We start from the raw sequence: 24334 nt of genomic DNA on the forward strand, positions 1-24334 counted from the left end.
GACCTACAAAGACGTAACAAACACACTTCATACTTCGTGGTATTTTATTCACATATGAAAAAAGTTCCATTTTTTTATAAAAAAAAAACAATAGCAATGTTCCACTGTTCCACACTTTTGATGTGTTGAGATATTCTTGTACACAACCTAAACGTAGTTTCACTCCTAGATGAAACGTTTAGTACGAGAAAGACTTGCTACAGAATATATCGTTCTGGAGTAAGCACTAGGACGATCTTATAGGTATTGTGAATTACTTGATCACTTCATACTGCACGTTCAGAGGGTCGCTAAAATTAAGGAAATCCTAAAAACACAACACACTCGAAGCCTAATATCGCATAGGATATCAGTCAGAATTCAAAACAGCTTGCAGGCCACTCAGAATCGATCAATACCGGTTCTGTATGGTTTTCAAGGGAATGTTATACCATTCTTCGTACAAAATAGTGGCAAGTTGAGGTAATGCTGGTGGAGGTGGATAGCGATCACGAACCCTTCTCTCCAAGGTAGATCACCGTGGCGTTATAATACTGAGATCTGCTGATTCCGGTGGCAAGGAAAGACGTGACGTTTCATCCCCGTGCTCACAAAACCAGTCCTGGACAGTGAGAGCTGTGGGAACAGCGGCCCTGTCGTCTTGGAACACAGCACCACCATTGGGGAACAAAAAATTGTACCATGGGATGGACCTGGTCATCCAAAATGATCATATAATCCTCCGCAACAATGTCACCTTATCGATAACCATGGGGTTCATGGATTGGCACGATATGGTTGCCCAAATCATCACCGAACACCTGCCAAGTTTCACTGTATGGACATAAAGTCAGCCATCATTGGAGACAATGTGAAACAAGATTCACCCGACCAAATGACATTCTTCCATTGCTCGATAGTCCAGCTTTTATGAATCCTGTGCCATGTTTTACTATTACCAGCATTTGCATCACTAATGAGTAGTTTTATAATTACAGCTCGTCCTGTCATTTCCTGAGCGGTTCTAGGCGCTTCAGTCTGGAACCGCGCGACCGCTACGGTCGCAGGTTCGAATCCTGCCTCGGGCATGGATGTGTGTGATGTCCTTAGGTTAGTTAGGTTTAATTAGTTCTAAGTTATAGGGGACTGATGACCTCAGATGTTAAGTCCCATAGTGCTCAGAGCCATTTTTTTTATAATGTACAAAATATGTTATTAGCTAAATAAATAAAAATTTCAGGGTTAATCTCTCAGAAAGCATTGCGCTATACAATACTCTGTTGCTGGTCTAATCAACAAACAAAAAAAAACCATCACTTTACTTAATCATTATTTCGCGAGATAATAACGAAATGAGAGAACTTCTCTTTTGCAAACAAAAATATTGTTTTTCACAGCCTTTGTTTCTGGCACAGTATCTATCCCAACATACGAGAGGCGTTCAATAAATAATTTAACAATTTTTTGTTTTTTTGCTAATTTCTGTTGAAATCGAGGAATTTGTTGTGGGACATCGTGGAATATTCTCGCGTCAGTTCCTGTAGTTTCATGAAGTTCCGATGATGGCGGTTGTATACAGAAACTCCAAAATGGCGTCCGGAGCAGAGAGCTGATATCGAGTGTCTTTTGGAGGAAAACAAGAACATCACAGACATTAATAGGCACCTGCACAGTGCCTACGGAACCCTGTTAGTGAACAAAAGCACGGTGAGTCTTTAGGCGAGACGAGTGTCGTCATCGTAACACGGTCGTGCGAACCCTTCACTTTATGCAATTTGCCTACTATGCTGTAATATAAAATTGTCTTTACAAGACATGCAGGATTAGATTTACTTAACAGATATTGTTTACGCTTTGTGATACGTTTGCATTCATTGTAATATACTTGTCAGTATTATAAGTAGCAACCGATTCAAATAACATGACAGAAGAACTACAATATTTGGATCAGATGATCTGTAAACCTCCCGGCGACTGCAAAATTTCCGTTCCAGCTCATTACTCTCGCGCTGCAGACGTGTGCGAAATTTCTTTTTCTTGCTGGAAGCTAGGCGTAGATATCGTGATGGGGGTAATTCGGGAAATACCCAAGTTTGACACACTCATAACACATTACAACGAATGTGTGCCTCCGTCCAGAGTGCAAACTATGTTACTCGCTAATTATCAGTCTTGTATTACCGCACGCGATATCACTCACTCCCACGACCGCAGTCTTACAGATATAGACTGAGGTAGCACAAGTCATGCGATAGCGATACGCACATACACAGATGGCGGTGGTATCGTGTACACAAGGTAGAAAAGATCGCAACATTGGTGAAAAGGTTTCCGATGTGATTATGGCGTCACGACGGGAATTAGAAAACTCTGAACGCGGAATGGTTGCTGTAGTTAGACGCATAGGACATTAAATTTCGGAAATTGTTTGAGAATTCAATATTCCGAGAACCGCAGTGTCAAGAGTGTGCCGGGAATACAAAATGTCAGGCATTACCTCTCACCACGGACAAAGCAGTGGCAGACGGCTTTCATTTAACAACCGAGGGTAGCGGGCTTTGCGTAGAGTTGTTAGTGCTAACAGACAAGCAACGGTGTATGAAATTACCGCAGAAATCGACTTATGACGTACGACAAACGTATCAGTTACGGCAGTGCGACGAAATTTGACGTTATTTGGCTATGGCATCAGACGACCGACGCGAGTTCCCTTGCTAACATCACATCGTTTGCAGCGCCTCTCCTGGACTCGTGATTATATCGGTTCGAACCTAGACAACTGCAAATCCGTGGCCTGGTCAGATGAGTCCCGATTTCAGCTGCTAAGGGCTGATAGAGTTCGAGTGTGGTGCACACCCCTCGAAGCCATAGAACCAAGTTGTCAACACGCTTTGTACAAGCTGGTGGTGGCTCCATAATGGTGTGGACTGTGTGTACGTGGAATGGACTGGGTCCTCTGGTCCAGCACTGACTGAGACGGTTATGTCCGGCTAGTTGGAGACAATTTGCGGCCATTAATGGCATTCATATTTCCAAATAACGATAGAATTTTTATGGAGAGTAATGCGCCATTCTATCGGGACACAGTTGTTTGGGATTGGTTCGAAGAACATTCTGGACAATTCGAGTGAATGATCTGACCACCCAGACGTCTCACATGGATCCTATCGAACACTTATGAGGCATAATAGAGACGTCAGTTCGAGCACAAATCCCACACCGGCAACAGTTTCGCAATTATGGAGGGCTATAGAGGCAGCATGGCTCAATATTTCTGTAGGGGACTTTCAACAACTTATTGAGTCCATGCCACATAGAGTTGCCGCACTACTCAGGGCAGAAGGAGGTCCGACAAATTACACTGCTGGCCACCGCAAATGCAACACCAAGAAAGACAAGAGGTAGCACAACAAAATTTATTTTGTAGATAACATGTTGACCAAGTATCAAATGATTACGTTTACAGATGTCTGTGACATGTGGTTCCTGCCAGAATCAGTAGCCAGAGTAGCCGCCATTGTTGGAGATCACCGTCTCGGCATTGAGTCAAAGAGACGTTGGATGTGTTCCTGGGGTACAGCAGCCCAAGCAGCTTCCACACGTTGCCAAAGATCATCTGGTGTGGCAGCTGGGGATGTAATCTGGTTCACTCGTTGAGCAGCCATGGACCACATGTTTTCTATCAGCGAAAGATCCGGAGAGCGAGCCGGCCAGGGAAGCAATTCAATCTGGTTATTGACGAAGAACCTTTGGACAGTGCGTGCCACGTGTGGTCGCGCATTATCCTGTTGAAATATGGCTGTGGCCAAGCCCTGAAGGTAAGGAAGGACAACTGGCTCCAGCACCTCGGATATGTAGCGCCGGCTATTTAAAGTACCGGCAATGCGTACTAGAGGCGTGTGAGAGTAACATCCAATACCGCCCCATACCATAATACCTGGTGCAAGACCAGTGTGGCGGTGCATAATGCAGCTGTCCAGCATCCTCTCTCCACGGTGTCTCCACACTCGAATCCGACCATCGTGGTGCTGCAGACAGAAGCGCGCCTCGTCAGTAAAGACAACGTCATTCCATTCTGCCGTCCACATCCGTCTGTCATCACACCATTGGCGACGGAGACGTCTGTGGTTCTGCGTCAATGGTAGACGAAGCAATGGACGTCTTGCGGACAGACCACTCTGCTGTAAACGGCGTCGAATGGTACGCGCAGACACTGGATGATGCGTTACAGACGCAATGTGCTGTGCTATGGTTCGGGATGTCACTGAGCGATCCGTCACTGCCATGCGCACAATTTGCCTATCAGCAAGTGCAGTGGTGCACCGAGGTGAATGCGATTGACCACGTCGGTCCGTCGTACCCTCTTGCATCCAACGGTCACATATCCGCATTACAGTTGTTTGGTTTCGTCCAACACGACTAGCGATTTCTCTGTATGATAATCCACAATCTCGGTAAGCCACTATCCTTCCTCTGTCAAACTCGGATACTTGATCAAACGATGTTCGCTGTTGTCTACGAGGCATTACTGATCGTCTTGTGAAACAACCACAAGGTAAACACACGTGCCGAACGTACACTCGTCGAAATCGCCAAGCCTTAAATGGCGCTATGAGGTGGCGCCACGGGCGCGCGTGATGTGTGTCTGAGCTGAAATTCTAATCAGTTGCATATCTCATCGCTGCAAACCCATGGTGTAAATTTCACTTGATTCGGATGCTTCCTTCAGGGTGTTGCATTTACGGTGGCCAGCAGTGTATTAGGTGGCATTCCATGGCTTTTATCGCTTGGCGTACAATTTTTACGTCGGACACAGAAATAATGTTGAAAACAAACAAAAAAATTCTCAGAAAAAAACAGTAGTGAGACAGAGTAGTTCTACCACAACGGAAAAACAGTGTAGCTGCAAGACATGAACGGGTAACATAATATGTAACACAACCTGCGAAGCCTTGTAATTCACTTTGACACCAGGAAGAAGGGTGTCACGGCCATTGTCTGTCTGAAAGACCAAGAAGTACAAAAATGTTGTAAAGAAACTTTTACCGACAGGTTTTCGATAAATCTGAAACGGTCGTAACGAAAAGAAAAAAGAATAAAACAAAATTTGCAATTCAAGTCTACCAGGAAGTAAGATCATCTAGAACTGTAGCACTAGCCTCGCACCGATGCTGCATGTTAATATGTAATGTGCTTAATACAATCTCCACATAAATGTGTGAACCAGGGTAAAGGTAACTGCCACATTATACTGTATTTTAAAAGGCTGTGAATTTCGGTGCTGGATATGTGTGATGCGATTTGCCCTTTAGGGGAGTAAATTGGGCATCCCGTTTAGAAGGAACTATAACTGGAGAAAAGTACCTGAGGATGCTTTCTGATTACGATCTTTTTCATGAATGCCATGTAAGCTAAGTCAGGTTTTACTAACAGCAAGATAGCGCCATGCCACAGTATCATAGGGATGTGCAAGCATTCCTCGATAAAAGTATGCTATCAGTCTAAGGCAACTGAGTCATGACTTTTGTAGTTTACGATTTTTATTTTATTTTTTTATGACACCTATTCTAAAATGTATCGAACTGAAGGCCAACTTGATTTCTGCGACCACCAACTGGAGCATTTGGTTACAAAGTAAATCACACTTTTAGGTAATGACAGTAAAATTTCTGATACAGTTGTCAATGTGTGCCCATTTGTTTTATGCAGCCCGCATTTGTATAACAAAATCAGGGAATTTTCTTATTTTATATGCGAACATGAAGCGTATGTTCGCATCCTGCAGACATACCCACATAATTTACAAGTAAATATGTTGAAAATCCTCAATCGTGACCGAGACGAGTCGCTAAACGAGGCAGTATACGACAAATTGAAGCCGAAGGAAGATGTACACTGGTTTCCAAAATTAAAGCAACGATCAGAAATTTTCCATGGCTACTTTTAGTTTGGCGCAAAACGGTGTAAACAGGTGACAGTAAAGTAGAAACAATGTAAAGAATATAGAACGTAAACAACTGCAACACCTTTAAGCATAGACAACAATGTTCTTCGTTTTCTCCAACGTAACGGATTTGCACACACACGGTCTAATAACTGGTTAATGTGCTCATTATAGGGTATGAGCACCTCTGGCAGTAATACAGGCATGACAACAACGGAGCATGCTGTAACTGATGTCGTCTGTCTCATTTTGGGGCAGTAACGCATTGCCCAATACTGTTGGTAAATGAAGTCGTTCGAATCAGCCTCCAAATGTGGGGAGCATATCCGGATATGTGCTTCCTGTAACAGTGTTCTCAGCAAAGAAAGATGGACCATGCACCTTCTCCTGTGAAACTGCAAAAACACATTAAATTTTGGAGAGTCCCTCTCATTTTGTACAACTTCATGTGGTTGTTCCGTACCTCATATTCTCACATTTTGACGGTTCACCTTTCCATTTAAATGGAATGTTGCCTCGTCACTAAACACTAAGCTTGGAAGAAAACTGTCATCCGCCATCTTGCCAAGAACGAAATTTCAGACCTCAACACGTTGCTGCTTGTCACCTTCACGAGGAGCTTGCAGTAGCTAAATTTTGTATGGTTTCGCGTGTAAACATAGACGCAACACACCCAGACGGAGATAGGGGCCATGTTGAGCTGCCGAGCTGCACGGCGAACTGATTTCTGCGGACTCCTTGTGAAACTATGGCGGGTGCGTTCGAGGACAGACACTCGGGCGCGGCCCGGCTATTCGCCTGTAAGCAAACAACCTGTTTCTCGGAATTATTCATGCCATTGTCTAATGCTCTGTGCTGTAGGAGAATCCACACCATAGCCAGTACTAAAGTCACGCTGAACAGTTGTTATTGACCCGCACTACGCCAAACGTAGAACACAAAATGCTTTCTGTTGTCTCCGACACACGTTTTTACTACACTACAGGCCATTAAAATTGCTACACCACGAAGATGACGTGCTACAGACGCGAAATTTAACCGACAGGAAGAAGATGCTGTGATATGCAAATGATTAGCTTTTCAGAGCATTCACACAAGGTTGGCGCCGGTGGCAACACCTACAACGTGCTGACATGAGGAAAGTTTCCAACTGATTTCTCATACACAAACAGCAGTTGACCGGCGTTGCCAGGTGAAACGTTGTTGTGATGCCTCGTGTAAGGAGGAGAAATGCGTACCATCACGTTTCCGACTTTGATAAAGATCGGATTGCGGTTTATCGTATCGCGACATTGCTGCTCGCGTTGGTCGAGATCCAATGACTGTTAGCAGAATATGGAATCGGTAGGTTCAGGAGGGTAATATGGAACGCCGTGCTGGATCCCAACGGCCCCGTATCACTAGCAGTCAAGATGACAGGCATCTTATCCGCATGGCTGTAACGGATCGTGCAGCCACGTCTCGATCCCTGAGTTAACAGATGGGGACGTTTGCAAGACAACAACCATCTGCACGAACAGGTCAACGACGTTTGCAGCAACATGGATTATCAGCTCGGAGACCATGACTGCGGTTACCGTTGACGCAGCATCACAGACGGGAGCGCCTGCGATGATGTACTCAACGACGACCCTGGGTGCACGAATGGCAAAACGTCATTTTTTCGGATGAATCCAGGTTCTATTTACAGCATCATGATGGTCGCATCCGTGTTTGGCGACATCGCGGTGAACGCACATTGGAAGCGTGTATTCGTCATCGCCGTACTGGCGTATCACCTGGCGTGATGGTATGGGGTGCCATTGCTTACACCTCTCGGTCACCTCTTGTTCGCATTGACGGCACTTTGAACAGTGGACGTTACATTTCAGATGTGTTACGACCCGTGGCGCTGCCCTTCATTCGACCCATGAGAAACCCTACATTTCAGCAGGATAATGCACGACCGCATGTTGCAGGTCCTGTACGGGCCTTTCTGGATTCAGAAAATGTTCGACTGCTGCCCTGGCCAGCACGTTCTCACTACTCTTGATGAATTGTGGTAACGTGTTGAAACTGGATGTGCAACTGTACCTGTACACGCCATCCAAGCTCTGTTTGACTCAATGCCCAGGCGTATCAAGGCCGTTATTACGGCCATCGGTGGTTGTTCTGGGTACTGATTTCTCAGGAGCTATGCACTCGAATTGCGTGAAAATGTAATCACATGTTAGTTCTAGTGTAATAAATTTGTCCAGTGAATACCCGTTTATCATCTGCATTTCTTCTTGGTGTAGCAATTTTAATGGCCAGCAGTGTAGAACTGAAGTAGGGGCACACAGCTGCTACCTACCAGGATCCTTTAAAAACTGGAGTGTTTCTCTTTCCAGAAGTAGGTTGTTCATGCATATATCTCAAATAACATAATAGTTACGTTTTTTTCGCTTCTTTATTTTCTTTTAAATCGGATCATTCTTTTTGATAAACCTTATACTTACCTCTACATGAAAAATACGGATCGAAATTACATTCGTGCAAATTTTAAGGACCGTATGCTGCGACTATAATTATGTCTGCTAAGGAGAAGTCTACCATCTAATGTGACATTCCGGAAACGAAGGCGGATGTCACGTCATGTGTGTTTCCGCTGCAGACAGCAGATGAGAAGCAGAGAACATTAACTCCACCTGACGTAATCTTGTCCGGAGCAGCATGAAGCACGGAGACGATGGAGGTCAGGGGCGACCTGCGAGTAGAGCAAAATAAACTCGGAGTCAGCGCGGCGCAGTCTATTCAACAGGCAGCCCAGCCACCCAGCGACGTCTCCTTCCTGCCCCATCACGACTAAGTGCCCCTGTCCGACGGCCGCGCTGCTGCAAGCCCTCTGATGAGTCCGACACACAGCAGGAGCCGCTGCCGCAATCCTGAGAGGATTCTGGCGGAACGCCGTAGCAAGAAGTAGCTTGCCAGACTACGCTGAGATGAGTTCCGACGCAGTTTAATACTGAAAATTGAAGTAAAACGTTTACTCATCGAGCATTACAAAGGATCTGTAACTTTTCTTTATTTTCTTCGCACGAATCGGATTTTTAATTATTCAGCACTATTTCGTGGCTATTTCCTGTTCTTTCCTATATAGTGTATCCTCAGTCAGGTCGACATTCCTCACAAGTCCTGAGTAGCTCAATATGCCTAAACAAGGTTTTTCAACAAGTTGACAGCATTTTATGCGTGGAATATTCCTCACTTATATTAAATTTTACCAACCTTTTCTGAAATGAAATATGATAGACATTAAGCCATTTTTCTTGATAAATGGAAATTTTCACCATTATAATTGACTTGCTGAAAATAGGATTACAGTTCTGCAAATAATGTCCGTGTCTCGATTGGATCAAAGCGCAAAACATATTAATATGATGTGAGGAAAGTGAATATCACGAATGGAAGTTCAGAAGTGGTTCACTCTTATTGGCACGTAACCATCGCATCATAAAACCGAGACAGTACTATTCAATCTGACGTAAGGCTTCTCATGAGACAATTTTCCTGTCTACGTTTACCACAGAATTCACAACAAAAATTAACAAGACTGTGGTACTCTACTAACTACCTTCAAGAGCTTCGCAATGCCGTTAAAAATTACTTTTCTAATTAAAAAGATAGTTATTGGAAAGTTGTTAAAACAATAGTCAAAAATTTTTTTTCGTTTCGTCTTATTATTCCGCAAAATTCCTTATCCTGATTCATTTGTGCAATGCAGTGAATTATCGTTATCTACCAACCAACCGCCACCCCACACTTTAAATCATTGTTTTGGTCCACGCAACATCTATTTTTAGTAAATATTTATCCATTGCGCGTTACCTTAAATAAGATACTCAATCCAAATATGCTTGGCATAATGTGCTATATTCTGTCTACCAATATAATAACCACTTGGCATGATGTTCCAGCGCACAATGAACACGTCATAACAAAAGGTTTTGGAGGCCGGAAGATGACTTCAAAGCCTGTCTGAACTGGTTGTCAAAAATAAATGACAATTTATGTGATCTTGTCTGTAGAAAGTTTTACCTTATTTCATAATAGTACTTATGCCCAAAGTCTCCAGTTATTAATCACATGTATTCGAATCCCTGTATTCCTCGAAATATTTTGATATGTACTGACTCCTCTAGCTGTTTCGAACGCAATTCCTGATCTCTTTACACTTGTCCATTTATCCTGTCCCTTTTTCCGGTAAGTGTATCCGAAATTTTCCTTTCCTCGTCGATTCTGTAAAGAACATCCCCATTTCCTACCAGTTCACTTAATTTTCGGAGCTATTACTAAATACCTCATCTGAGAAGCTTCGATTCTCTTCTTTCCTGATTTTGCCCAGTGATTCCCTTCCGTACAGTTCTGTGTTCTGTGACATATCATTCTCACACTGAGTCCTATGTTTCATACCAGTCGACTTGTTCTAAGGAAGAATGCTCTCTCTGCCTCTGCTAGTCTGCTGCTTATGCCTACTTTGCTTCGTTCGTCATCGATAATTTTGCTTACAGTGCAACAGAATTCCATCACATCCTATATTATCAGGTCCACCACTCTGATGTCGAGTTTGTCGCTCACATAATTTCTGCTGCTCCTTGATACTTTCGACTTTTTTTCATTTATTCTCAGTCTATACTTAACAGGTCGTGCAACTCTGCCTCGATTTGAGAAAGTATAACAATGTGACAAGTGATTCATTTCACTGATATTCTTTTGTCGTGATCTTTAATTCCATATCTGAACTTTTGATTTATTTCTTTGCTTCTTCGTTATACTTGTTGAATAGAAGCGGAAAAACGCACCGTCGTTGCTTTACGCCCATTTGAATCCGAGCACTTCTGTGTTGGTCTTCCATTCTTATAGTTTGCTCTTGGTTCTTATATGAATTGTATATTATCCATTTTTCCCAACTACACACCATTTTAAACTGTCGACGGTGTTTTCTAGGTTGACAAATCCGATGAAAGTATCTGAATTAATAATATTAACTCTTGCTCCGATTATTAACCTCATCGTCAGAAGTGTCTCCTCCATGACTTTAGCTTTCAAAAAGCCAAGGAGATTCTCAGTTTCCTTTCCCGTAAGTTCATCAACTGAATTGCATCGATTATGAAGCAGATAATGTGACGGATCTCGGATTTATCTGCCCTTGCTATCTTCGTTATGTTAACACTACCGTCTGCTACTGCTATACCATAACCTTAAAGCAGGAGGCAGGTCGTGAAATACAACTATCTAGTTAAAGCAATTATGGTATAAAGCAACAGAGCAGTGTTACCCTCTGAGAGGAATTTTGTTATGTTAACCGTGTTGTACCTAACGGGAGTGGCTTATCGGAAATGAAAGTCAGAATTACGGAAATATTTGAACAGTACAAATAATATTTTACCTATCTACACTGTTCAAAGAACAAGGAAAACGGTCGCCAGCCTAATTAGGCAAGAGGATGATTGACATTCTTGTTCAAGAAATTAAGTATGAGTAACCTTAACGGACAAACACAAACTATACTTTGCTACACGAGAGTGCAATTAACTCTGACACCTGCATATGTTCACGGTAAGATTTGAGCTGACAGAGCAGAACAAACTATTTGCATAAATATAATAGATAACGAAACACACTATTACTTTCAGGGCTTATTCAAACTGAATTGTCTTTATAACATTACTATTAATATTCACTGCAGAATCATTAATTGGACATAGGTTCAGTATTATTGTTCAAACATTTTCCTAGCTCACATAAAATTGTAAATGTAGTTCACTGCAAAATTATGAACTGGTCACAGGTTAAATATCTCTCAAATAAATACTATTCTATTTGGATTGAAAGTTAAATGGAATTCACTAACAGGTTACTTCTCACTGTCTTTTCAATAAGGAAATTATTGTTTTCATAAATAGTGGTAAAGGATAACCTGTGGATCTTATTACACTATTAATATGAACTTTCAATACCCAAAAGAAGCAAGTGCTTAGCAAGCACATATAACTTTCCACAACTGCAATTCACGACTTTTACTGCAGTGAGACACAATGTTGACAAATTTACAAGAAACTGACTCACCTTTTAAAATTTACTACAGGCAGCACTATGATCATTAACTAAACAAAACTTTATGAGCCTCAGTTTTAAGAACTTTTAATTTTTGAAAGAAACAGTAAATTGTCTTTATTATCAAAGTCTTCTACTTTCAAGTAAATGATTAAATAGGTGACTTTGAAACTCCAAAATAACTTTTAAATTGGGCTGTTTCCATCACTGGGAGGCTTTCACAAGACTACATTTACTACCTCCCCAATTTCACTAAATCCATAGTAAATCTGAATACTCCCTTCTTACCAAAGATCAAACAACATTATTTAATTAACTATTTGGCTTTGAGGCTTTCATTTTTTCCACAAACTAGGACACTCGCTAATCATAGTTCAAATGGAGAGGATCCTGAGAGGTGTTGTGGTAGGGAAAAATCAAGGTAGGTAAGTGAATTCAATTATAAGTTACCTTATATTTGAGCACACTGACACATCCAATAAGCTGATCCTTCACTGTACTGTATTCTGTTACAGTGATTGCGCAATGTGGTGGCAACTGAATGTTGGTAGGTGGATTTGCAGGCAGAATTGCTGGACTCTGACTCTTCTTGGTGGCTATGATAGATACCAATTCCAGAATAGTTACAGCTATTTATCCATCCATCCGAGGCATTGGTAAGCGGCAGGAAAAGCCTCTCTCGGAACAAGCACAATATACAACTTTTACATGGGCAGTGCACAGTTTGGTAGCTCGTCCCCGACTAACTCTTTGTTCCACCTTTTCATCCAGGCCAACCACATTTTGCGCGCGCTACACAGTTCCGTTCCCGAGGGGAACCACACTACCTCCTACACACAACATAACTAAAAATCCTAAGTGAAGATTAGCAGTTTACATAACAGTAACTATACATATTAAATAAAACAGAAGAATTCCACAAATTGACATTTCGACAAAAAATTATTTAAACAAAATTACAATTATATACAGTAAGTTTTGTCTCCTTCCAATTGGGACAAACAATTTAAATGACAGATACACTATATTGCATAGAATCGAATCTTGACATCAAAGTCTTAACAAAGAAAGGAGTAAACAATTTTGTGTTACCGATTCAATCAAATACATTTACAGGTGCTCAACGATGTAACATTAAATAAAACAAAAGGCAAAATAAATCAGTAGAGCATTAGAGCTATGGTGTTACAGTCTCATAAATTCTAAGTTAACATCGTTTGGTTGCCACTTTCTCCGACAATATTAATGTTCTTGGGTTACATTGTCTACCCTTGCTGCATTTAATGTAATTTCATTTGGCCTTAGACAGGGAGACAAAAACAATAGTGGGCCAGTTGCCATAGCTCCCAACTTCAGCGGAATAGAGTTTATTGTGTGGCATCTCTCCCTGTCATACTAGAAAAATGAATCAGAGTCATTAAAGAGTAGTAGGCGTCCCTTTACTAGATCTCTGATAGCGACAATTTATTCAGGAATTAGTGACCCAAATAATACCCCAAATATTTTATGTACATCGTGAAGCACTGGAATATCAAACTTGATGTGGCTTCATCCACCGTAAAAAGGAGTCTGCGCATAGCGGCTTCTTTCTTTTTGTCTATGTCCATGGCGTGCAGGCGTTTCCAGAAGTTCCTGTGGTTAGTAATTAGACCTACCTAGAATTTTATCTGCCTACAGTTGAAGTCCAAGACTGCAAAACATTTCGCAAAATAGAGTTTCATCATTAGCTTGGCCACGTATTGTTTTTTTCTTCGTTTTATTTTATTCCAAGGTTTTTCGCGCTGCCTCCTGATCCAGTTGAGTAGTTTAGATCTTACCTTCGCCTCGAAGATGGTTAAACAGGTACCGGTCGAAAAACTGTATTAGTAACCCCTGCTCTTGCCAGCCTGTCAGCTTGTTCATTATCATCAATTCCTGAGTAGCCAGGAACCCACAGTAGGTTTACCCCGTTGCTTTCACCTGACCTCATAAGGGTTTCATGGCATTCTGAAAAGGTCTTTTACCTTGTTGCAGGGAGTGGTGGAGATTTCAGAACTGCTTGACTGTCAGTATCAATGTAGGGAAACTATCTTTGTAACATCTGCGTAACTTCAGCTGCACGCAAACTGAGATAGCGAAAAATCTCCTCCTGCAATACTGTAGCCATTTCCTAGATATATTGTATTCTGTAGTCGGGGCTGCATGCCGTAAGAGTACATCCAGCTCCAGTATCTTCGTCTGTTATTGAACTATCAGTAAACAAGCCTGTGTTTCTTGAATGGTATCTTGGTCCTTTTTCCCATCGTTCCCTATCAGCTATGGTAATACAGAATAATCTTTTGAAACAGCTGGGAATTATTGTATGGTCAGCCGGCGTTTTTTCGACCACATTCGTGTTTACCTCATATACCATACGGCGGGGTGGGGCAAATGAAGTGGTACGAAGGGTAGAAAGAAGCACGGCAGAGGAAATATAGTAGTAACCTGACTATATAAGATGTTGAAAGTGACCACCATTCATCTCTTGGCACTTTTGAGCCCTGGTCAGCAAGATGCCGAAGGCGGATTGAAGCTAGAGTACTGGAATTGCTGCCGTCTCATCCGAAACGCTCTGCTGCAGTTCTTGAAAACTATGGGGGTTGTTGCGATACGCCTGACACTTGAGGGATGCCCACAAAAGTAATGGCACACTGGACAGATCCGGTGTCCTGGGTGGCCAGTTAGGGCAACGATCAGCCTGACCTCCATTAACAACAGTGTCAGGCGTGAAGATTATGTAAATGTCCTCCAAGGTCCGGCCGGCTGTATGGGCAGTTGCTCCGTGCCGTAGGAAGTAACTATATTCTTGTCCTTCTCCGTTAATGCTGCCACAAATGGCCGGCCGGTGTAGCCTAGCGGTTCTAAGCTCTTGAGTCTGGAACCGAGCGACCGCTACGGTCGCAGGTTCGAATCCTGCCCCGGGCATGGATGTGTGTGATGTCCTTAGGTTAATTACGTTTAAGTAGTTCTAAATTCTAGGGGACGGATGACCTCACATGTAAAGTCCCATAGCGCTCGCACCCATTTGAACCATTTTGGAGCTGCCACAAATGATTTCAAAATGTTGTCAATGTAATGCACCGAAGTTCGACCACTTTTATTTACCCTATCCTGCATTAGTGTGGTATCCTGTGTATCCTACAGATTCCCAGTTTTTCCCACCTTTTAACCTTACACCCTTGCTGCAGCCTCCACTGTAGTCCGAAGATGTAATGGGGGCACGTGAACCGTTTTTCCCACAGACTCTTTTGGAGCACGTAAGAATACCTTTTGCCTTGGAACTTTTGTTCTTTATGTGAGAGGTCCATGTCTGTTTCGCGTCCAGGCTTTCCCCTCGGTACTTCAGTATCTCCCTGTCTGTAGTATTTCGTCCAAAAGCTTAAGAAATGGTTCAAATGGCTCTGAGCACTATGGGACTCAACTGCTGTGGTCATAAGTCCCCTAGAACTTAGAACTACTTAAACCTAACTAACCTAAGGACATCACACACATCCATGCCCGAGGCAGGATTCGAACCTGCGACCGTAGCGGTCGTGCGGTTCCAGACTGTAGCGCCTTTAACCGCTCGGCCACTCCGGCCGGCTAAAGCTTAAGATCCCAGTACGTGTCTTGGATATGCCATCTCGTTAACGGTACTTCAAACAGTTTTCATGGACCTAATATTTAGATCCTGTATCTTACACCAGTTCTTCACAATGTTCAGAGCGGACTGTGTCAGTGTCCTAACGGTACTTGGAAATTTACCAAGTACTGCTATGACTAATTCGTCCTCGTATCCTTGACAAAATTAGTCTTTATCATGTAGCTGACTTACAGCTCATTTTCCACTATGTTACAGACTAGTGGGGACAAGACTCCATCTCGCTGACACCATGTAATTATCTTGATCAGTATTTTCACATCCGTCCTGGTAGCCTGCACCTTTCGTTCCTCTGTTATGTTGTTAAATCGCAAAACTTCCAAAACGCAGCAAAATTTCAACACTAGCTCTCCTTTATCTTCCAATTCGGCACTTTTCTTCTCCTATGAAGTCAGCAGACAAATCCTTCTCTTCATAGAGGCTTTGTATGTACTTTTCCACTTTACCAATCTCTCTGCTGCTTCTAATAATGGAGTTCCTATTGCACTCTTAATGTTGACTATTTACATGTTAGATTCTCCGAAAGTTGTTTTGACCTTTCTGTATGCTGAAGATGCCCTTCTGACCACATTGGTCTTTGTGATTTCTTCAGTTTGCTGCATTCTTATTGGTCTAGCTTCCTTGCACCTCCTATCGATTTAAATGATAAAAATTTATATACCTACTTTACATTACTGTCCTGAAAATTTTTCTCTTTTCTACAATCGTTTTCTCAGTAGGGTTTTTTTCCTACACCTCCGCAGTGCCTTTGTTGCATGTGTCCAACTTCCGTGATAGTCCTTTTTAAAGATTTCCATTGATTTTCAACTGAACCTATTTTGGAATTCATTATTTATCCATAGCCACAGAATACTTCGAACACATTTCGTCGTTACTGAGGAATTCAGTATCCCGCGTCCTCACTCGCTGATATTTCGTGATGATTGTCTTAGTTAGGTATACCTATTCTTTATCAGTACTAAAGTGTGATATGAGTCTGTCGGTGCCCCTGGGTACACCTTACAATTCACAATCTGATTTCAGGATCTCTCTTCACAACGATGTAATTTATTTGATATCATCCTCTGTCTCCTGGCCTTTTATCACGTGCACATTTTCCTCTTGTGGTTTCTGAAGAGTGCATTTGCTATTGTTAGCTGAATTTCATTGCAGACTCAGTCTTTCTCCTCCCTCATTCCCTCTACCGAGCGAGCATTGTGCCGCAGCTCTGTCTTCCCCTACTATAGCGTTCCAGTTGCCCCTTTTATATGACTTCCATTTACATTCTGAGCTATGCGTTCTATTTCCGCATATACGCCCTCGTATATCGTCGACTTTTGCTTGTGTTGTCGCCATGGGTACCTGAACTATTGTTGTTGGTGTTGGAATGCACTAGATTCTGACGAGAATAATCTTATTGCTGGATTGTTCACATTAACGCACTCTTCGTTCAGCTTTCCTATTCGTAACGAATCCCTTCTACTTTCTCATGCTGTTTATATTACCGTATATTGATGTGACAAGGTATCTTAATCTTTTTACGATTTCTTTTCACTTTCACCTAAGACGTGTAAATTGAAGCTACGGGTTCCATTTTTCACGTTTCTAACATCCTGCTTGTTTAAAAATTCTGACTAGTAGAATGTTACCTTTCCTTTATTATTCAGTCTTTTGCTCATAATACCTCTCCCTTATCAGTCCCCTTTCAGAGATCCAAATGGCAGCGAAACTCGGAGTGTTTTTCCAATGGAGAGATCGTCGTGACACTTTTTCAAATACAGGTCGCATTTCCTTTGCATGCACATTCTATGTCTTCACTACAGTTGTTTTCATTGCCTTCTGCATCCTCATACCGCTGATTATTGCTCCTTTGCGGGCTGTTTACCATACAAAGAGCAAGACAGTGCATTGAAAGTTAATCCGCTCCGCCAGCCTCTTGGGAAAGACAATTGGCAAAATTATCGCGACTCCTTATAGTGAAAGTCTTTCGAGGCCATTGTTGATTATTTTTTATTTAAAATCTAAGCATTTGTTGGGATCAAATCCGGGGTACAACACGTTTCGACTGCTAGTCAGTGAAACACTCGCGCACATTCATTTCTCGAGGTCGTGCTACGCTGTATTGGATATCTTACACTCCGACTTCTACAAAACGCGCTTTCTTTCTGACAAGACTCTAATTAATATGTTAGTGATGGAAGTATTGTGATTATTATAACTGTAATTGGTTAAGTACATATATAACACGAAGTGTGTCTCAGCTGTTTCGTTTGTCTTGATTCGCGAAAATTGTGAAGAAGGATTAACTTACAACTTCATCATTTAGAAAAATTGTTTCCGTCTTATTTGTATTGTAGGCTTTATATTCCTAGAAAAGTCGACCAGTATAGCCAGGAGCAGAAGCCGCCGTTCAAGAGGGGACAGCAACAGGGGAGTAACAGATTTTGAGACATTTTACAAGTTCCTAATTAGAAGCAAATTATGTTATTTCATCTTTGTACTTTGGAAGTTCAGTTTTTGAATTTCTGCGTGTCAGTTTAATATTTAACTGACATTGTTCCCGCGTCTCTTTTTGTGCTGGAATGTAACTGATTTTGTGACATTTTATAAGTTCCTAACCAGTAGCGAATTATTTAGTCTCACCTCCATGCTATGGTAGCTTTTTTCTTGAATCTCTGCGTATTAATCTAACTTGCGTTGTTTTAGTGTCTTCAGTAGAGTTCCGCAACGCGTGTAGACAGTCGTTTGTTTGAAACTTCCTGGCAGATTAAACCGGTGTGCCGGACAGAGACTCGAACTCGGGAAATTTGCCTTTCGCGGGCAAGTGCTCTACCAACTGAGCTACCCAGGCACGACACACGCACCGTCCTCACAGCTTTAATTCCGCCAGTACCTCGTCTCCTACCTTCCAAACTTCACAAATGCTCTCCTGGAAGAAAGGATATTGCGGAGACATGGCTTAGCCACAGCCTGGGGGATGTTTCTAGAATGAAATTTTCACTCTACAGCGGAGTGTGCGCCGATATGAAACTTCCCGAGTTCGAGTCTCGGTCCGGCACACCCTTTTAATCTACCAGGAAGTTTCATATCAGCGCACACTCCACTGTAGAGTGAAAATTTCATTCAAGTCGTTTGTTTGTCTGTGTAGTGCAGTTTCCACCGCCTTTAGTATGGATAGGGACTGTGATTGCTGTGTGTGGATGCGAGCTGAGTTGGCGACACTTCTCTCACAGCTCCATGATGTGATGGCTTCGGCTACGCAGCTTGAGGCTGCAGTAGATGGGCATCACTGCTGTGGGCCGGCCGTGGAGATCCAACGGACGTCCAGCACGACCCACGCGTCCGCCTATCGGTCTGCATCGGTTGCCAGCCCCGTTAATTCTCGCTTTGAGGTTGACCCCTTACCTGTAGTCGAGCAGGAGGTCGCCCCGGGGGCGTCGAAAGTAAGGCCTCCCCGTTTAGTGTGACAAACAGGTTCCCGCCAAATATAGCCACATGTAGTCACTTGTCCTGTTTCAGAGGAAACATCTCAGCCTGCGAGACGCAGGTAGACACAGAGGGAGGAATTACTGGTAGTTTGGAGCTCCAATGTTGGGCACGTTATGGGGCACCTTAGGGACAAGGCTGCCGGGGAGGGGTAAAGGCCAATGTGAACTCCGTGTGTATACCGACTGGAGTCATTCCAGACATGGAATGGGTCCTTCCGCATGCCATGGAGAGCACTGGGGGCAGGCAGCTGCAGGTAGTGGCTCATTTCGGTACCGATGATGTGTGTACCTTTGGATCCGTAGACATTCTCTCTGATTTCGAGCGGCTATCAGAAGTGGTGTTGCCTGTGAGATGAAAGCGGTGTTCACCATTTGCAGCGTATTCGACATGGCCGAATGCGGACTTTCGGTACAGAGCCGAGAGAAGGATCTGAATCATAAGCTCAGATGGTTCCACAAAGGTGTGGCTGCAGATTCCTCGACTTGCTCCATAGGGTGGTGGGATTTCGGATTCCGCTAAATAGATCAGGAGTCCATTACACGTAGGTGGCGCATACACGGGTAGCAGGAGCTGTGTGACATGGACTCGGAGATTTCTTTTTAGTTTAGAGACGGTCGGTGTGGCCGAGCGGTTCTAGGCGCTTTAGTCTGGAACCACGTGACCGCTACGGTCGCAGGTTCTAGTCCTGCCTCGGTCATGGATGTGTGTGGTGTCCTTAGGTTAGTTATGTTTAAGTAGTTCTAAGTTATAGGGGACTGATAACCTCAGATGTTAAGTCCCATAAAGCTCAGAGCAATTTCAACCATTTTTTTAGGTTAGAGGGTCTCGGGAAAATATAGAAAGGGCTTCAGTCTCGAAGGATTGAACACAGAAAGAAATTTAGATCTAGGAACAATCGGTGTAATAGTTTAAATTAACGTAGCTGTGTTGGGAAAGTACCAGTGCTACCAGCGCTAACAGAAAGCACTGATGCTCAAATCGTTATGCGTACTGTAATCCGGCTAAAGCCGGAGATAATTTCAGCCCAAGTTTTTGCGAACAACCTAACATTGTTCAGAAAGGAAAGTCAGTTGACGGTGGCGTGTTTGTTTCTGTTAGAAGTAGTTTACCTTGTAGCGAAATTGAAGTACATAGTTCTTGTGATCTAGTGTGAGCAGAGGTCAGTCTTGATAATCGGAATAAAATAATAATTGAACCCTTTTACCGACCTTCCAACTCAGACGATATAACTGCTGAAAAGTTCAAAGAAAACTTGAGTCTATAATTTCAAACACGTACCCGACTCAAACAATTATAGTTGGAAGTGATTTCAATCCACCCTCAACTTGTTCGTGAAATTGTGCCAAACGCATTTTCAGAAAATAACTTCGAGGAGTTAGTTCATGAGACCATTCAAACAATAAACATCTGTGAACGCACACTTGACATCGTGTCAACAAATAATCCTGAGATAATAACGATCGTCAAAACGGACACAGAGATTAGTGAACACAGGGCTCTCGCAGCAAGACTGAATGCCGCCAAAAATAAAGGAAAATATAGTTATTCAAGAAAGCGGATGATAAAAATTTGCTTGACGTCTTCCTGAGAGATAACTCCACTCCTTCCAAATCAACAATATAAGTATAGAAAAGATGTAACTTAAATTCACAGAGACAGTATCGATAGCAATCGGTTTATACCAAATAAGGACGGAGCTGATCATCCATGGCACACAAAGCACGTCAGAACAGTGTTGTAGAAACGACGAAAAAGAGTGCCAAATCCAAACGAACTCAAAACCCCTAAGATTGGCGATCTTTTCCAGAAGCTCGAAATTTAGCGTGAACATCAACGTTTTATGCTTATAATAGTTTCCACAGCGAAACTTTGTCTCGAAACCTGTCAAAGACTCGTAAAAGATTTTGGTCATATGTAAAGTGTGCTAGCGACAAGATACAATCAATACCTTCTCTGCACGATAGCAATGGAAATACTATCGATGACGGTGCTGCTAAAGCAGAGTTATTAAAAACCATCTACCTAAATTCTTTCACCAAAGAAGATGAAATACATATTACAGAATTCGAATCAAGAACAACTGCCAGCATGAGTAACTTAAAAGTAGATATCTTCGGAGAAGTAAAGCAACTTAAATCACTTACTAAAAACAAGTTTGCATACCAGTTAGGTTCCTTTCACAGTATGCCAATGCAGTAACTCCAGACTTGACAATCATATACAGTCGCTTGCTCGACAAAAGGTCCGCACTCAAAGATTGGAAAGTTGCACGGGTCACAGCAATATTCAAGAACGCAGTAGGAGTAATTAAATAAATGACAGGCCCATATCATTAACGACGATATGCAGCGGTATTTTGGAACATACATTGTGTTCGAACATTATAAATTACCTCGAAAAGACAGTCTATCAACGCATAGTCAACACGGATTTAGAAAACATCATTCTTGTGAAACACAGCTAGCTCTTTACACACGATATGTTGAGTGCTATCTACAAAGGATTGAAAGTTATTTCCGTACTGTAAGATTTCCAATACGCTTGTGAAACCATACGTCAGAAGCGGTTTGCAACCAATTGCGTGCTTATGGAATGTGGTGTCAGTTATGCGACTGGCTTTGTAGTAACTGATAGAAAGTCATGGAGTGAAACAGAAGTGATTTCTGGATTTCGCAAAGATAGTGTTATAGCCCCACTGTTGTTCCTTACCTATATAAACGATTTGGGAGACTGAATGAGCAGTCGTCTTGAGTTGTTTGCAGATGATGCTGTCGTTTTTAGTCTACGTAAAGTCATTAGAAGATCAAAAGCAAATGTGAAATGATTTAGGTTAGATATTTGAATGGTACAAAAATTGGCAACTGACTCTAAATAATGAAAAGTGTGAGGTCATTCACATGAGTGCAATAAATAATTCAAATTAAAGGCCGTAAATTCGGCTTAGTACCTAGGAATTAGAATTAAGAACAATTTATATTCGAAAGGGCACACAGAAAATGTTGCGGGTAAGGCGAACGAGATTGTGTTTTATTGGTAGAACACTTAGAAGATGCAACAGATCTACTAAACAGACTGGCTCCACTACAATTGTCCGTCCTCTTTTCGAATACTGCTCTGCGGTGTGGGATTCGTTCCAGATAGGATTAACGGAGTACATCGAAAAAGTTCAAGGAAGAGCAGCACGTTCAGAGTTATCGAGAAATTGGACAGAAAGTGTCACGTACATGATACAGGATTTGGTGTGGACATAATTAAATGAAGGCGTATGTCGTTGCGTCGAAATCTTGTAATGAAATATCAGTCACCAACGTTTTCCTCCGAAAGCGAAAACATTTTGTTGACGCTGACCTACACTGGGAGGAATGGTAATCATAACAAAATAAGGGAAATCAGATGTGGCACGGGTAGATATAGGTACTCGGTTTTTCCGTGCGCTGCTCGAGAGTGGAATAACAGACAATTATTGTGAAGGTGGTTTGATGAAACCTTTGCAACGCACGTAAATGCGATTTCCAGAGCACCTATGCAGATGTAGATGTTCCTCCTATGTACACGTATATCTCACAAAAAGCTCATGAAGGTAAAAGGAGAGAGATTCGAGTTCGCACTGAGGATTACAGTTAGTTACTTGAACATGGGAAGGAAGACGTAACGTTGGTACACAAAGCAGCCCACGTCATACGCCACAGTAACTTGTGGCGCATAGCTGTACGTGCTGAACAATTACGGTAGTACGCAGTCCATCAGTTCACCCGCTATTTGCCCCGCTCATATTGATTTGGATGTCATAACTGTAGTTCATTACCTTTCCTCGGTTTTACTGATACCCATCCAAATAATAATAAATTCTTAATGCTTTGTTGGACTGTATGTGGAGGGCCATATAGTGAGATAATAAATCTTCTACTACGAACGTACCGCTCCAGAAACAGCGTGAATGTGGCGTTCAGTATTCCAAATGCACTTCGGTCCACTTTCCATCTCCAGTTCACGTCTATATTTTATTACTTTAAATACATCCGTTGTGTCATATGGGTAAATAATATGAGCACTAATATTAATGTAGTGGCTGGAATTATTTTCATTTTACTTTCGGGTTTTGATCTGAAATTTCTACGAATATCAATTTTAATCGAATGTTCCTATCTATGAGAAAGAAAGAAAATTCATTCAGAATTACATATAATGTGAAGTGAGCGTTGCAGTGTTTTAATTTTTAGGTGTTTAAAATGGAAATCGTATCAGGAGGTAAGAGCTATGTGTGAATTCCTTAGTCTTCAGTCTTTCTGTATCGATGCCTGCAGTGTGGTAAATGATGTTATGTGGGATTAAATTTACATATTATGGTTAAGTAAATTACCGTACTGATTGCACTTAGTGAAGACGAGGCTAAATGAACTATCTGCAGATTATAGTTAATACGATGGGAACATCGTCACAGTCAAACTGCTATTGTATTAGCTACAAAGTGTTTGCCTGTATTGGAAATACGTGTGAGATATAACCAGGTAACATTAAGCATGTACCTAATACTTTATATTTTTTGTTGTGTATGATATTTGAAGTGAAGTATCGTCAGGTATTGTTCAAATTATTGATTTTACTCCGTCAGAACAGGTGACGAAGGCCCAACTGCACCGACCGGCCGCCGTGTCATCCTCACACCATAGGCTGTACTGGATGCGGATACGGAGGTGCTTGTGGTCAGCACACCACTCTCCCGGCCGTATGTCAGTCTATAAGACCGGATCCGCTACTTCTCCGTCAAGTAGCTCCTCAGTTTGCCTTACAAGGGCTGTGTGCACCCCGCTTGCCAACAGCGCTCGGCAGACCAGATGGTCATCCATCCTAGTGCTAGCCCAGCCCGACAGCGTTTAACTTCGATGATCTGACGAGAACCGGTGTTACCACTGCGGACAGGCCGTTGGCAAAATATTGATTTTGCTAAATGTAAATTCAGTTATGTACAACACTTAAAGTGCACGACCATCTAATATTCTACTCTTCTTCCGATGTTGCTAGGAGTGATATTCATCGAATCGTCGCCCCATTTCGACGAACTCACCAAGACGGGAACATGCTAACTCGATATAATTTTAACTCATTCGGACAGACAGCGAAATGAAACCCAGTTTTGTCTGTCATAGGCAAGGGATAAGAGGAAAATTAGGAAACTAATTAATATTTTCATGTAACATGGAAATTAGTGG

General features: G+C 42.3%; 1 pseudogene; it reads right to left on the reverse strand.

The window, feature by feature from the left end:
• Positions 1-23935: 23935 nt before the first annotated feature.
• On the reverse strand, positions 23936-24053 carry LOC124778246 (annotated as a pseudogene).
• Positions 24054-24334: the final 281 nt, after the last annotated feature.

This window comes from Schistocerca piceifrons, chromosome 2, assembly GCF_021461385.2.
Source record: "Schistocerca piceifrons isolate TAMUIC-IGC-003096 chromosome 2, iqSchPice1.1, whole genome shotgun sequence".
NCBI classification, from domain to species: domain Eukaryota; kingdom Metazoa; phylum Arthropoda; class Insecta; order Orthoptera; family Acrididae; genus Schistocerca; species Schistocerca piceifrons.